The following is a 16,689-nucleotide window of genomic DNA, read 5'->3' as shown; positions in this document are numbered from 1 at the left end:
CCGCTTGAATTTGACTAAAAACAACCTCAACCTTGTTGAATCCAAGTCTTGGAGCTTCCAATTTCTGATACGCTTCCCGAGACTACTGCTAAACCATTTCTACTACAAATTAGGGTTTACAACAGAGAAATCTAAAATTTCTCAACCTCTAGTGATCTCAATGCTATAATCTTTAGAGCAAGGCTGTAGAAAGGCTGGGAGATGAGAGAGAATGTTGAGGAGAAAGAAAAATCAGACTTTCTTCGCGAAGAACTAAAGAAAATCAGTCATTTACTGATGTTGCACTGTCTCGACAACCTATAGATGCCGTCACCTACTGTTGATTGGTCTTCTCCTGCCCTTGGCTGCCTCAAAAAGTCCTCCAATGGCTGCAAATCAAACTAGTAGCATCTCCTCCCTCTCTCTCGTAGGCTGAATCCACTCAAATGTCTCTCTCCAACCTCTAAAGACGTTTTTCAATCTTGCATGGGCATTTTTGACAAGTGGCAACCTTCCCAAATGGTTTTTCCAACATTATCTATAATTAAATATTAATTTTTAACTTTATGTCTTTAAATACTGAAAATTAATCTAATAATTATTTCAATGCTCTGAAAAATAATCTGACTGGCCAATAATTAAATTAGCTCTTGGCTACTTCCATTCCCGAGTGTCTCTACGCCATCTTTGACCATCAAATTGATGTTAGGTACCATTAGATGTCACTTCTCTAGTGTCACCAACTAACACTTATGGCCAAATGGATGACCTAGGCCGACAACTAGTACTAGATACCACCAAGTACGTGTGCGGCATACTTACAACTTCTTTTGCCTTTGACATCCCGTGATTTCCTCAAGTCTCGAGCTCGTAAATTTACTCTAACCCCAATTACACCTCACATGTGCAACATTTACTTAACCATGTAGTTAAAAATTAATCCACATGTTAAGTGAGGTTTCAAAAATACATGTCCACATGACACAACCTGCCAAGTAGGGCACTGATTCTTCTTGTTTTGTCTACCCCTTCTAAAACTTTTCCTACTCTACCCCTTCTAATTTCGGTGCTGTATTAGACAGAGTCTGAATGAGATTTCCACCTTAACTCTGTTTAACTCTCCTAAGCCGTGCATTTACACATGTTATAAAGCCAGTGATAAACAGAAAAGACTTTATGTAAATCTGATGACAGATAAACAGCCAGATATTTTAAAAATAGATCTTGCACAACTCACCACCCGTATAAGTCTGTGGTCGACATTTCGCTGCTTCAGTAAGTCAATTGTTGCAATGAGTGTACCTCCTGTAATACAACCCCAGTGCATAACATCAGACCAGAAGCAAGTGTGCCAGTTCACCTTGATAAGCAAACTTGAGTGCATAATTACCTGTAGCCAGCATCGGATCTGCAACAAGGACACGCACCCCATCTGGAAACTTGTCAGGCAACCTGCAAAAATGTCTCTCTTAATCTTTCAGTATCATAGATTCACCAGGACCATCAGACTAGATCCAGCAGCCGCAGACCATCTAAAGTCAGAGCTGATGTAATGCACAATGACAATAATTGTAAAATAGATTCACTTAATTGAGACTTCTGAATGAACTGATGCCTACAAACAGCCCTATAACTTTGTTATGAGAGCTCACTTTTTCAAATTAAGTATCTAATGTGTAAAAAAAACACGCCCTTGTAAATTGTTTTTGTTAGCAGTTTGCCTTAAAACCAGTATCACAAAGAAAGGTGTCTCATTCAAATTCTCAATTGGGCTTTTTTCACACAGTTTACCCCAAACAAGAGCTGATCCATGGGTTTGCCTCAAAATCCGGTCCTGGTGTAAAGTGTAACCTGCCTCCCCACTAATAGAAGAGGGCTAGGCCCTTAAATATCAGTGAGCAGACAGATATTGTATGCTGAAGGAATAAGTAAAACAGCTGCGAGAATTATACAATTGATGTGTCCATCACCAAGAGAATTAGTAAATGTGTAAAACATTGGTGTATGTGGAATAAGACAAGGACTCTGATAAAAGTAATGATCCCCCCTTGAGATAAAACAACCCGAGGTGCCAAGTAACCACTCAAATAGCAAAAGATACACTAGTTGGTTTTGCACTTTGCACTGCATTAAATGCAGTTGTAGGCCTGTTTACTGCAGCCAACCAGTATTAAATGTGGGTTGGACTGCTCCAGCACATGCCTACACAGCAGGTCAGGGTGGCTGTTCTGCTACTTATAGCAGCTCCCCAGTCACTTGGCAGCATTCTGTCTTGCAGCCTTCCAGCACTCTCCATCATCTAGTGCATTCTCCTGTTAGCAGATATGTCGGTCCATGGTTGAGTCTAGTGCATCTCCTGTTAGCAGATATGTCGGTCCATGGTTGAGTCTGTGCATGTGATTCAGTGGGCTAGGGCACCAGCATATTTCCTAGACTATTTAGGCATTTTATCTATCATTTTATGATGGCTATTTTAGCCTTTTATGCTGGCCGACCTGCTGCCATTTATGGCATTATTTTTGCCTATTTATTTCAGGCTCCTCCTCCACAATCAACATTCATCATTTGACACAATCTTGTGGAGGGAGAGGAGCAAGTATTAGTGCCTTCACAGCTGGTAACTCACATTGACTCTATACTACCTCATATCTTGGTATATGGATTCCATTTCCCGAGCATCTCTTTGCTTCTGAGTTCTTGGTGCAGTGTTCTTTTCTTTAGCAGTGTTTCTCTTTCCTTTGTTTCTTGTGTTCAGCAGTCCATTACAGCAGTTTTCCACACTTCCATCACTGCATCCACTTCTGACATGGTATCAAATTACAGGATCATTGTTCCTGTTGCTGTTTTGCACTGTTTCAGGTCCAAGTTTTGACTTTTTGTCTACGGTTTGGACCTGTTCTTGCTGTTGCGACTCATTTACAGCCAGGGTGAACCGTTCTCTGCTAATTTTCAACCTGTTCTGCTATTTTCTCAGAGTTTTGCAGTCCACCATCTGCATTTACAGATTTTTGGGGATGTTTCAGGGCTGGGGATCTATTGTTGACCCTTTCAAATCTGTGTTTTGGGGACAGCAGGCTAAGGCGACCTGTTTTCCTGCAGGTCAACTACATTTCATGCAGCTACTAGCTGCGTTTACTGATCAGCCTCTGCGTTTTCCTTTTTTGCTTGTGTAGGGCTGAGTGACAAGTTACAAGCTGCTTTTTGGCTATGTTTGATCTGTCTTTTCACCTTGTGATACACTGCTCAGCTTTAGAGGGGGTTCATGTGCATCCAGTTGTCGTATTCTCATCACTACACTTTGGTTACTGTTGATCTTTTCTATGAGTCTATATTTTTGGCATGCTTTTCTCCCTAAAGATGCCTTGTCTTTTCTTCATCTTCTTTGTATCTCCCTCATCATGGCTCCTCTGGCATCTCCTCCTGATGGTCAGCATGCAGACATTATTTACTCATCTACCCGTGTTATGTTGGAGACTTGATATGTTCAACTTCACGTTTCCGTGAGGATGCTATCTCTTGGTGCTTTAGATGTTCCAATTTCAAAGAGTACCATACGGTGGAAGAAGAAGTCGCAGTGCTATTATTGTAGCAAGAATGGACACCTCCGAAAGGACTGCAGGACATTAGCAGCTCTACAACAAGAGCCGAAGCATACAGTGGCATAAGGTGATGACTCTCGACGAGTCTTCCTCATCTCCAAGTACAGGTTTAGGCTCCGGCTATGTGGCCCCCGCAATGGCTACAAGGACCTCCCTTCCAAGTTGCTAGTACAGACAATGCAGTCATCCCTCACAACTCTCTAGTGCCAGAGAGGTAGTGTGAGAGGGTAGTGAGATGGGGTTGAAGAGCCTCATCCATACAGGTATACAAGTGCACAAGTTCCCGACAGGGATTTCCCTAACGCATCGACCAAAGTCCAACAAGTTCAAATCTTGGAGCTAGGATTGACATCCAGGTTCATGATGAGCTCGTTCTTTGACAAAAAGCGGGTTTGGCTCTAGCCTGAGCTCACATGAGGAGACACTTTGGCGGTCTTGCCAAAGGCAAGGAATCCATGTGGCATGGTCATATATGTTCCGAGGCATTTATGACAAGCTGGTCTCGTATGCTACTGGGCGACATTCTTGACAGATATTGAGAGCTGCTATGATTCTTCTCTATTTTCAAGAGCTAGTACGATCGACATCAACATCACATTCTGTCCGAGGCACCTTGGTGGTGGCTTGCACACCCATTGCTTGGGCATCCATGGTTCTACTCTAGTGGTCCTTCTTTTCTATACTATGATGGGACTTATCATTGTATATTATATTATATCAGATCACCCATGATCTGAGAGAGGGTGTTAGCAAATATGTCAATTCATGGTTAAGTCTGCACATGTGATTCAGTGGGCTAGGGCACCTGTATATTTCCTAGATTATTTGGGCATTTTATCTTACATTTTATGATGGCTATTTTAGCATTTTATGCTGGTCGACGTGCTGCCATTTATAGCATTACTTCTGTCTATTTATTTCAGGCTCTTCCTCAACAATCAATATTCATTATCTAACAGGTTCTAGTGAAGGGAGAGGAGCAGATGTCAGTGCCTTCACAAGCGGTGACTCACATTGGTTTTGTATTGTCTCATATCTTGGTATATGGATTCCATTTCCCAAGCATCTCTTTGCTTCTGAGTTCTTTGTGCAGTGTTCTTTTCTTTCATAGTCTCTCTTTTTCCTCTAGTTCTTGTGTCCAATTCTCTATTACAGTAGTTTTTCACGTTTTCATCACTACATCTACTTCTGAAATCTCCATCATCAACTTGATCTCATGCCCTCACTAACACTTCAAGCTGTGTGCAAGGACTGATCATTCCACTTTGTATTCAGCATTCCATTTAGTTCGTTGCAAATTTCTTCTTCCTTTCTCTACATTTAGTTTAGTCTCTCTCCATGTTCATGTTCTTATGTTGCACATTCTCATATCACATCATCACCAAAAGAGAGAACCTGGAGGTTCTACAAAGAGGAAACCATACACTACTTGTTGTAGCCTGTGTTGTGCATATTTGTCACAAAGAACCTAGATTTTTTGCATTATTTGGGCCTTCTTCGATGTATGAGGAGCATCTACACCTTGTGTTGCAACAATGTAGCTTATTTCTCCTGCCCTCAAGCAACCTAGCATCAAATTTCAAAACACGATAGTTTGTTACGTGTTTTGCAGATTCTTTGAAGGAAGATGGATTTCCGTTTTGATAACCCCAATGAGAAAACCATCCAACCTTTTGAAGACCAAAATTCACATCAATCAAAATGTCATGAAGATCATCCCAATCGTGAAGACTGCCAAGATTGATGCAAAGAACACCTCGGAGCCATGACCATCCAAAAATCATCACTCTAACATGTCTAGAAAAACGAAGTGACCTTATTTTCCACCTACTTCTTTATATGTTCCTATGGCTTACTATCCCACAGAGGACAATGCAATAGATCTTTTCGAGAAGCCTTTGTGATAGGCTCCATGCTTCACAGTACATAGCACTAGGTGATTTAGAGAGGATGTGCTCACAAGTACAATTTCACGAAACCCACGCTAAGCTTGGCTCTTTGATACTCTAGTCACATCCACATTACTCTATGGAGTACACATATGGGGGCCCAATCTTGATCACTGCAACCAATCAAGTTACACTTATGATGGATAGAGGTCGATGGAGAGACCCCTTGTATCCATGATCTTCAAGATGATCAAAATTCAAATGCAAGGCCTCAATCTCACATGAGATCATCAGAGTTGAGTTAGCGGCCACGCTGATTGTACTAGAGGCCCTCACCTGATCAATCACAAACATATCCAACTTATGGGATCTACCCAAACATAAGTATGCATGACTAGCTCTTGAGTTCTCCCAAAAGCTTGCCAGAGAGGGCAATATCGCATGTTGGTATACATAGATGTCAACCTAGTTTGAGCCACATGGCTTTAGCATGGACAAGCTTCCTCCCTCCCAGTACTCCCTCCATGCACCATCTCTCACTTTAAGCCACTCAAATATTGGCAATGTCATCAAGATGAACCGAACCGGACACCAAGAAAACATGGTTAGCATCAATGCAAGAATTGGGGACAAAAATGGCTTTCTAGAATTAGATGTGCTATGGGCCAGTTACACACCTCTTCACATCAATTAGAGATTGAGGCTAGCAAATATAGATTCCTAACACCAAAGGAGCATATATATCAAATATGTCAACTACAGCCAGACAGAAGACAGGTTTGGATATCTATCTAAGTTATGGATGTTATTGACCAACGATGCCTTGGCCACTTTCTCCTCGAGATACGATGGCTTCATGAGATGCTCCTCAAGAGTACAACTCTAGGACACCAATGTTCTATCCAAAGGTAGCTTGCAAATTTCTTCATGAGGGAGACTTGGGAGGTTTCAGAGCAATCACTGTTAGTCCACACAAGGGAGGATCATCGAGGGGACTCTACCTGCATAGACACGAGGGATTTCTTTTGATCAAGCCATCAAGCTTGACCGATCCACACATCCTAGACCTTGATACAAACATCAATAACACATTCATATGCAAACAAAGAAGATTATTGCTCGAGCTAGAGCTAGGCCCTATACACCCCCATGGAATTAATATATCATTTAATTTCCTCTGTGTGTGTGTGTGTGTGTTCTCTCCTATATTTGAATATCAATGGATATTCTTCATTATCATCTCAATTTACTTGGTATCTAGTCACAACTTCGAGTATAGGATACTAGAATAATCACGCACTTCCTTTGGATGATACTTTGCACACTTTGGGACTCTATGCTCACAATCTCTATACTACTTGCACCACACACACCCATCTCACTGTACTATATCAATCCCCAAGCTCCACTCATCTAGGCTTCAATATCAAAGGAGAGAGCAGATTGCTTGACAAAACCCTGTGAAGAAATACCCTTACACAAAAACATAAACTTAAGTGTACAACAAAGCATAAATTCAAAAAAACACACTTATGGTAGGGTAACACAAAGACAATAAACACATTGAATCTGAATGAATAAATGACTTTTGAATATACAATGATCATGCGACAAACAAACCGTGCAAGAATGAAAACTGTACTCCAAACTCCCATGTCAGGAGGACGAGGCAGACGTATTGAATGAGAGATTGCATCGTACTCCTGACGGATCCCAAAACGTAGCAAAGGCAATCTCAGAGAGTCGAACACCAACAAACACAACCACAAAAGACTGTCTCTAATGCAAATAGGTAATGAGAAGAGAGAGAGACCAAAAACGCATGTACCTAAGGAGAGAGAAAAATTGGGTAACAACTAGAGATTGAAGGTGACTGTGCAAGGAGTGTAGGCAACAGCTAGAGGAGAGAGAAGCTTAGCAAACGCAAAATCTAAATGATGGCAACAACTCCAATAGGCGATGTCAGCAATAAACACAACTCCAAAGGACCAAGCAACAACTCCAAGGTGAAGGCAATAGCCAACAAGTAGAGACAAAGAGACTGAAATCAAGTACAAGATGGTAGCATGCAGCAAGGGGAAGGTTTAACCATGATGTCCTCTGCGAACGAGGCGTGGGCAGTAAAGATACAACACCTAAAACTTACAAAAACGAGATTGAGATTGAATGGAGGACAACCGGCCCGTTTATAGAAAGTTTCAAGACCTCATATCACACACCATTTAAAAACTCTCTCAAACCGGACACCAAATTAGGGATTTAATTAATTGAGTATTTTTGGGATTGTTTAAGAAGCTAATTCACCATATAATGCTTATGTTGGCTCAACACCCCCTCTCAAGCCCAAAAACTGAGCAAGATAGGAAGCCCAACCCAAAGTTTGATTTTCTTTTGTCCATACATTTTTACCCGAAGGCATCCCACCTCAAAGGTATCGGATAAAGGATGCACGGTGGCTGCCTAGTGGCCTGCCAAGACTACAAAGACAAAGGAGTCCAAGTGTTCATCCCAAAGCGGCCAAAGCATCGAACAAAGGGTGTGTGTCAATTGTCCAATGGCCTACCAAGATCTTGTAAAAATAGATCGAACCATAATTTTTGGGTTGGCTGTTTGATAATGATTGTTTCAAAAAGGGAAGGTGGCAATTTATTAAGTAACAAATGGAAGATAAGTAACCAATCCCAAAGGCTTTCATAAAATAAGCAAGCTATCCCTACCACTACTACGTATCAATGACAAGGTAAGACGCCAATGGAATGTGCAACAAATATGGGGGAATATGTGAAAATGATGTGAAAAACAAATTAGCAAGGTTAAGCAAGCAAGGGAGACTGCCATGTTGCAATGCTGCGAATATGGTAGATCCAAAGTCGACTACTCAGAAAAACTAAAAAAGGATTAATGCGCACAGAATCATGTTTACAGAATAAAATGTCAATGCATTGGAGTGCAAATTGCTATGCAATCATGCCACTTGGGCAATGCCCTTGCAAAGAATTTATTCACTTACCCAAGTATCCTTTTACAATCATATTATCCTGACAATGTGGATGAAGATTCAATGCTCAAAATCTTCAATAGATGCAATAACTGAATCAAAAGCCACAAGTATCATCACCATCACTATTAAGAGAATAAAGCCGCCCCGCCCCCCCCCCCCCCCTTAAACTGTAAGGGAAAGCCAGAGGAAAGCACCCTCTCCCCGCCAATCTAAAGTAGAGCAGGGTGTACCCAAGCTGATCCTAGGTAGCCAATTCTGCAACACCGGTCAATTAACCACTTTGGTTAATATGTCTACATACTTGTCAGAAGAAGGCACAAACTCTAGGTGTATGGTGTCTAGCTCAACCTGCTCTCTGATGAGGTGAAAGTGGACCTCCACATGCAGCGTCCATGGTGTAATGATCGGATTGTCCGCAAGGGCAATGGCATTCGGGTTGTCGTAGTAGATAACGGTGGAAGAGTCACATGGAAAATATAGCACCGCCGGTAAGCTCCTCAAGTAGATGGCCTCTATGCTACCATCGAAGAGTGCCCAATATTCAACCGCCGCCACGGAAGCTGACATCATCTCTTGCTTACGGCTAGCCTAAGAGATGGGTATCCTGCCCAAGCTAAAGAGGTAGCCATTAAGGAACATCAGGTGTCGGAATCTCTTGCTCAATCAAAGTCTATGTACCCTTGCAAACATAAACCAGATCCATAAGTTAGGCCATATAAATAGATACACCGCAAACATCTCAAAACACACAAACAAGCAATCCAATGTGACATCCCAGGTGCATTGAAATATTGACTAAGCAAACTAGCAGAGTAGGCTAAACTTCGCCTAGTGTGAATCAACCAAAGAAGCCTCCCTACAACAAACCTACAGTATACTCGTCAAAGGGCTAACCGGGAATATCCTTAGAAAGATGGACAATAGAATCAAGAAACGTGGCCACAGGCCATGTCTAATCCTTGCAAAATTGATCCACTAACCAAATAGCGTACTTCCTTTGGAAAACAAAAATACTACCCTCAAATAGAACTACTTCCATCCCCAAAAAATAAGACAACAAATCAACAGTTGTCATCTCAAAAGTAAAGCAAAGCTAGCCCTTTATCTCTACTATGGCCTCTCTAGAACCAAGACCATGGTCTTTGCTTCAACCTGTAAATGGCTTTCCGCAAGCGAAAGACCTTATCCTTCCACTCTCAGCAAAAGAAAATCCAAGAGGCTGCTCCACATAGACTTTCTCCTCCAAATAACCGTTTAGAAAAGTACTCTTGACATCCATCCGATAGATCAGCCAACCATGGTGAACAATGAGCGCAACCAACATACAAATGAAGTCAACCGCACTATAGGAGCAAAGGTCTCTTCATAGTTAATACCTTGATTCTATCAAAACCCTTGTACAAGTCGAGCCTTATATTTGTCCAAAGTTTTATCAGCTTTTAGCTTACACCTAAAAATCCACTTTGTCCCAATGACTTTCTTGTGCCTCGAACAATCCACCAAGGTCCAAGTCTCATTTCAGTTAATACTCTCAAGCTCCTTTTCCATGGTCTCTCGCCATTGGGGATACTGAAGAGCTTCCTGCCAACTATCGAACTCCAAATGTGCTATATAATCAGCTATTAATAGCAATGCAAATGAAGCCTAAGATGCAAGCCGAACAGATCTTCTAGAGCCCTCCAAAGTGGAATCTGATGAAAGGATCCCTGAATCCTACATGGTCTACTAGTACTAGTGAGGTAACGAGTGTCGTGGAGCAAGCCTGGAAGGTAAAGAGTCTACGGTTGAGTCAAGGGCAAATGGTAGACCTAGCTCAAAAGACACCACCTTGACAGGAACACTGTGAGGAAAGAATCTGGTATAGAAGATTGCATAATGTCCCTCTCATCAAACATTACGTCACTCCTAACAATCACCTTGTTTGTCCGAGAATCAAACAAACAATAAGCTTTCGCTTTGAAGGAGTATTCTACAAAAATAAAGAGATCAACTCAAGGAGTGAGCTTGTTTATTCTGTCATCAAGGATGTGTATGTAAGCACAACTCCCAAAAACTCTAAAGTAGGAAACTACAACCGAGAGCCAAAGAATGCCTCATACGAAGTCCTCTGAGAAACAGCCACAATTAAGCACCAATTAAGGATGCATAACAAAGTGTTAATAGCCTTGACCCAAAGGCGCTCAAGGAGCTCTGCTGCGAAGAAGACTGCTCGATCCAACCAACAAAGCTGCTAAACAGATAACAAGTTCATCCCAAGCTGAGAAACATATTATACATCATCTAGGTAGCTCAATCCAAGCCCAGTCAGTGGAAAAACTGACATGACCGTTAGCTTGAATTATAATCGAGGAATTGTTCCCAACTTGGGCGTCGCCTGCAGGGGCTTGAAAAAGGAAAATGTCCACCATGGGGGTCATGTGATTAGTAGCTCCACTTTCCACAATCCAAGGAGTAGCTAAAGTACTCGGCTGTGACGAGTGGGCCTATATAATCATCTCTTCAGGAGACAACTTGCAAATGTGAACGAGACTCGCATCCTTAAATGTCTCTTAATAGACGATTTGGGCCTTTGCAGACCAATCAGACAAGCCCTCTTGCATTGAGAACGTTGTCTACTATGATGGCTAACCGCCAGCAATGTGGGTCTGACCTTGCCACTGCCCCTACTGAGGGTTGCTACCACCCTACCTCCCCTGTTGAGGGTTGCCCAACTAAGGAGAGAAGATCTGATTCTTAGCTTTAGGTGCTGCACCTCTTGCCTTTGATTGACACTCATTATCAAAATGGCCAATCTTCTGACAATATTGACAATACCGATTTTTCTTCAGTACATTCTACCACCCAAGTTTTAGAGATAATTGGGAGTTTCCTTAGGTCTCACTAGTTTGGTTTTGATTTTGTTTTTTTATTTTAATTGAATTTTTAATTTTGTTTATCCTTTTCTTGAAATTTTAATTTTAATTAAATTTAGGCATGAGCCAAAGTTTCAAGTTAGGACACCTAGCGTTAATGAGTTGGAGACTGAATATTTAAATTGCAATACTTCACTTAAATTATTATTGTGAAGAGTTATTTAAACACAAGGAAAAGCTAGAAAACACTAGTAACTACTTCATAAGGTGATAATTAATATTTTTACATTCTTCAAGAGAGCCTACACCAAGGAAGGTGTGGCTACCTAAAGTCAACTCATCACCTATAGTAGTTGATCTTCCTCTACTCATTGTGCTACCTCCACTACTAACGTGGCCAGATATAGTCAAGGCAAAGCTGTCCTAAGCCGGTCATGGCTATCTAGATTCTAAAGGCTGCATGAAGTTGTCTAGGGCTAGTCGGAGCTCTTGGAAGCTAGGCAATGACTATTTGCTACTAGGCAATGGTTATTCTAACTGTGGAGCTATTTCATTCAAATTAAGTTTTCCTAGTAAGATCCAATGTCGACAAAGTGGTCTTCTTGTGCTTGCGTTTTTCAACTAGTTTGGTTTAAACCTAGTCCTTTGTGGTCTTGGCTAATGAGAGCAATTGGAGATAAGTGCAAAAGAGCATAATAGATCACATTAAACTTCTATATTTAAGATCGAGAGCTTGCAAAAGTAAAAAAGACCAAAAGTCACTTCTATGGAGGTATGCTAGGGTTTGCGAAAGAAAGCACAAGTGTGCAACCATGGCTAAAACACACAAAACACAAACAAAGAAGAAGAGAACTCTAAAGTGAATGAATGAATGTTGTAAATGACCAAAAGAGCATATAAGATGCTCAAAGGCGGAGTTGTCTAACAATCGATGACTCTCGGGGTGGGCTAAGAGAGTAGTTAGAGAGTGGCTTCCACCAAAGATGGATCACGAGTGTTGTCACTAATTGATTGCTTATTACGCATTCTCTATTTAGTAAATTTATATCAATAAACTAATGACTCACTTTTCTTTAAGTGTTGATGATGATCTAGCATGGCCATGAGACCATTTAGAGACCAGTATTCCTAGTGCATCACTTAATGGGGTGATCAAAGCACTATGACGAGGATATCTAGCACAAGTAGTACAAGTTATGAAAGGGGAAGCAAGTATCTTGCAAGTGTAAGAGTGTACACAAGAACCAAGGAGTTACACACAAATGAAGATGGATTGAGTTCTAAGAAGAGGAAGTGCATTAGCATTGTGTATATGTATTTATATGTGCATCAGGGAACGCCCGGGAACATTTACTTGTGTGTAATGAGCATTGAATTCATTTGGGATCATCCTCTCCCTTACAAGTCAAGGTTTAAGGTCTTTTCTCTCTTGATGAATTAAAAAGAGAAGTAATTCTTTCACTAAGAAAAACGAGAGAGGTAATTCTCTCACTAAGAAAGACGAGAGACGTGATCCTCTAGAAGTGAGGAGAAAAGTGATTTTCTCTTTCTAAGGTCTAAGATAACACAAGCTTTTGTGGGAAGTCAATCTTAAGGTTGAGGCCCAAGGCAATCTAATGAACTCTCCTTATCTATCACTCAAGGTCGTTGCATGGACTATAAGTTAAGAGTAGAGTTCAAAAAGCTACTTTTCTTAAAATAGACATGGTGAATCCATTTTTAAAATATCTTGCGATAGAAAGCCGATCTCTAAAAACGGCCCGCGAACGTTATCGGAAACGGCGAGATCTACAACTTTCGTATTGAACATTTTTCCATCCAAGCAACGCACAAAGAGATATTTCAAAATTGGTGCTGCAAAGTAGGTCCTTGAACAGCCACATCTTGCATGAAGATCAATCTTTCCAATCTTGGCACTCAAATCTCTCTCCAAGAAGAGAAACTCTTGAAGCCTATAAAAGAGGAGGCTCTCCTTGGGTGTGGAAGAGGTGAAGGAAGCATCACCTTGCATGCATCCAAGAGGAGAAGAGAAGGAGCAAGTGCTACAGAAGCTCTGCTGAAATCAAGTTCCAAGAGGAGAAAAGAAGGTGCAAGTGTTACAGAAGCTCTGCTAAAATCAAGCTCCAAGAGAAGATCCCTACACATATTGTGTAGGAGACAAGGTGCAAGTGCTACGGAAGCTCTGCTGAAATCAAGCTCCAAGAGGAGAGCCCTACATATATTATGTAGGAGAGAAAGAGAGACTCAAGAAAAATCGAAAGATACCAACTTCCAAGTTGTGCAAGTGTTAGCCAATTGTATACAGTGCAAGGAATCGTGATCTTGTTCTCTGCGCCAACATAATATTCACCATATATCCTTTAAGTATATAAGAAAGTCAAGCGTGTATCTCGGATCTTATAACAGTGGTATCAGAGCAGGTCTCTTTGTTTTTCTCAAAGTAAAGGCGATCCTTGCAAGAAGAAGGCAAAGATGGCAATTGATGAAGTGCCTACAAGTGAGCAATTACAGGCTCAATTGACAGAGTATCATAGCTTGTTGGAGATTCCCGAAGTACGTCAATTGATTGACAGTTTAAGGGTAAGGGAAGAAACTACTTAAGAAGGACCGAATCCTCCAAAAGATGGTGATATTGGAGGAAAACACCATTGCACCAATTGATAGTGAAGGTACAAAGCATCCAATTGTTGAGAAGCTTCCTAGAAGGAATAAGGACTCTCGGGTCAAGAAGAGTAAAAAGACCTCACCTCGAGTGAGGCAGATAAGGAGGGAGTCATCTCCCTCAACAACCAGCTACTCCCCTAATTACTCAAGTTCCTCCTCCTCCTCATTATCTTCTAGTTCCTACTCTCTTGGTTCTAAGTCTCGTGCAATCCGCAAACAAACAAAGAGGAACCATAAGAGGAGCAAGCTTAAGAATACTAAGACTTTCAAGTCTAGGGATAAGGACATAAAGTTTGACTCTTACTCCGGTAAGAAAAATCCTGCTAAGGCATTAGCCTTTGTCAGGCAATTCGAAGTTAATTTTTCTTATGGTAATTTCTCAAAAAAGTCCAAGCTCAGGCATGTAGACATGCACTTGAAAGACACAACTAGCAATTGGTGGTTGACTCTCATTTTGGAGGGAAGGAAACCTACAACTTGGGAAAAGTTCAAAAAGAAGTTTTATGCTCAGGTCTTGCCTCTTGATTTTGAGAATGATGTCAAGAAGGAGTGGGATTGGCTAATGCTGAAATGGAAACACAGCATATAGGGCAACAAAATCCAAGTCGCCAATTGATGAAGAGGGAGCCAAGGGCTGATGAGAGCATCACAGCAATCGTGGTGGGTGGACAGCCACTAGAAGGAGAGCTAGTGGATAAAATCTTCCAAACAAGGATAAACTAATTGGCCAGGTAGTCTTCTTTTTATAGATGTGGATCCTCCCAAAGTTTAGGTGTTTGCTTATTGGGCATAGAAACTTTTGGTAAAATCTTAATTATGGGGCTGTTTTAATGAGATAATGAAGATTCAATGTGTAATGCATCTTTTTTAGCTTAACAAGTTCAACAACCAATGAGTTTTCAACATAAGAACTCTATGTTATTTGAGCATAAATCGACTTTGCTACTATAGGGGAAACAGCCATCTCAATCCAAGAGTGGCTATGCAACAACATTCTCAAATAAAGAGCGGAAGACAAGAAGGGGGAAGTGTCACTTCCATGGCAAGAAGGGGCATCTCTAAAAAGACTACAAGAAACGTAAAGAGGCTTTGAAGAAGATAGGTAGCAAGGACAAGGATGGTGAATTGTGACGACTCTTTATCCATGTAAGACCCTGGAGATGGTGCTACTTCACGTCCATGATGGGAGCCTTGGACATAGAGTTGGTTTAGCTCTTGGTTTCTCACATGGCGGGACACTTTGGCAAGATACTTGAAGAAAATCCATGATACTTGAACTTTCGCAAGGCTACTGAAAGGTTACACATCGCAAGCAAAGAGTATCTATTGTTGCTACTTCCTACATTCAAGTCTAGATTATAATCAACATCGACTTGGGTGTTTCTTCCAAGGCACATCTAGCATTGGCTAGTACACAGTGCTTGGATATTCATGTAGGTAATGTGACAAGCATGTGTGAAGATATGCTAGGGTTTGCACTAAGGAAACACAACATGTACAACCAAGACTAAAACACAAAGACTCAAATAGTAACACGCAAAACTCAAACCCTAAACGCAAAATGCAAAACGCAAAACTTACAGAATGCCCCAATAGTGGAGCAATGGAGTGTCGAAGAGTGAAGTCCAATGAAAATAGATCCCAAGGGCTGTGACCACCAGTAGGAGATGAGAGAGTACTAAATAATGAAGGGAAGCAAGCCAATCACCAAAACACAATAGTCAAAGGCTGAAATCTAGTAAACGCAGCAATGTACCACCATAAAAGGCTGAAAATTAGTCACCCAAGGCAAAGAACTGTCAAGTAACAATAGGAGAGGTGTGTGCTGATGTAGGCAGCCAGCTGGACAACAAAAACACAAGTAATATAGCAATTGCCCGGTGGGAGAGATGCTAGCAACCTATCACCTTGCACCAGATGCTGAAAACACAAGCTGATCAGGTGCTATGATGACGTGGCACATGGAGACCTCCAAACAATAAGGCGATGGCTGAAAACAGGCTGACTAGGGCTAGATAGTGGTGGGCTGCAATCGATGATGCTTCGACAAAAGATGGTAGGTGGCTGATAACTGAAATCTGCAAAGTAGGAGTGAGAAACCTGCACAAAAGGATTAGGCTCAATGGTGGGCAGCCCGTTTATTTACAAATGTTGAAGAGTACTCCAAAAAAATAGGGTTTTGTGGAACCACTAAAACTCTCAAACCGTGCACCAAATTTGTATTTTTTGTTAATTAAACATATTTTAGGGTTATTTTAAGGTGCTAATCAACTGTAAAGTGTGTTTTAGCTCAGCACCCCCTCTTACGCCCAAATCAACCTGAAAAGGAAGGCTAGTAATGGTTACCCCAAGGCATCCCACCCCAAAGCAACCAAGGCATCCAACAAAAGGTGCACATTAAGCTACCCAATGGCCTACCAAGACTACAGAGGCAATGGATTATAGTTATCTTACCAAGGGAGTCCAAGTAGTCACCCCAGAGAGGACAGGGCATCAAAGAAAGTGTGTTCTCGTCACCTACCCAGTGGCATACCAAGCCCTACAAAGGCAAATGGAACCACATTGAACTTTTGTTTGTGCATGAGTGTTTGCATGTATGCATGCTTTGTGGAAAGTTAATTTTATGGATAGCAATCAATTAAGTGACAGTGACCCAAAATGCGAGAGTAGGAATGGTACACCCAACACATCACAAAACAGTACAA

This window comes from Lygodium microphyllum, chromosome 28 (genome assembly GCF_053477565.2).
Source record: "Lygodium microphyllum isolate KBCC chromosome 28, Lygodium_microphyllum_v1.1.10, whole genome shotgun sequence".
Lineage (NCBI taxonomy): Eukaryota > Viridiplantae > Streptophyta > Polypodiopsida > Schizaeales > Lygodiaceae > Lygodium > Lygodium microphyllum.
The sequence above is the reverse complement of the archived record's forward strand: the minus strand, read 5'-3'. Positions refer to the sequence as shown.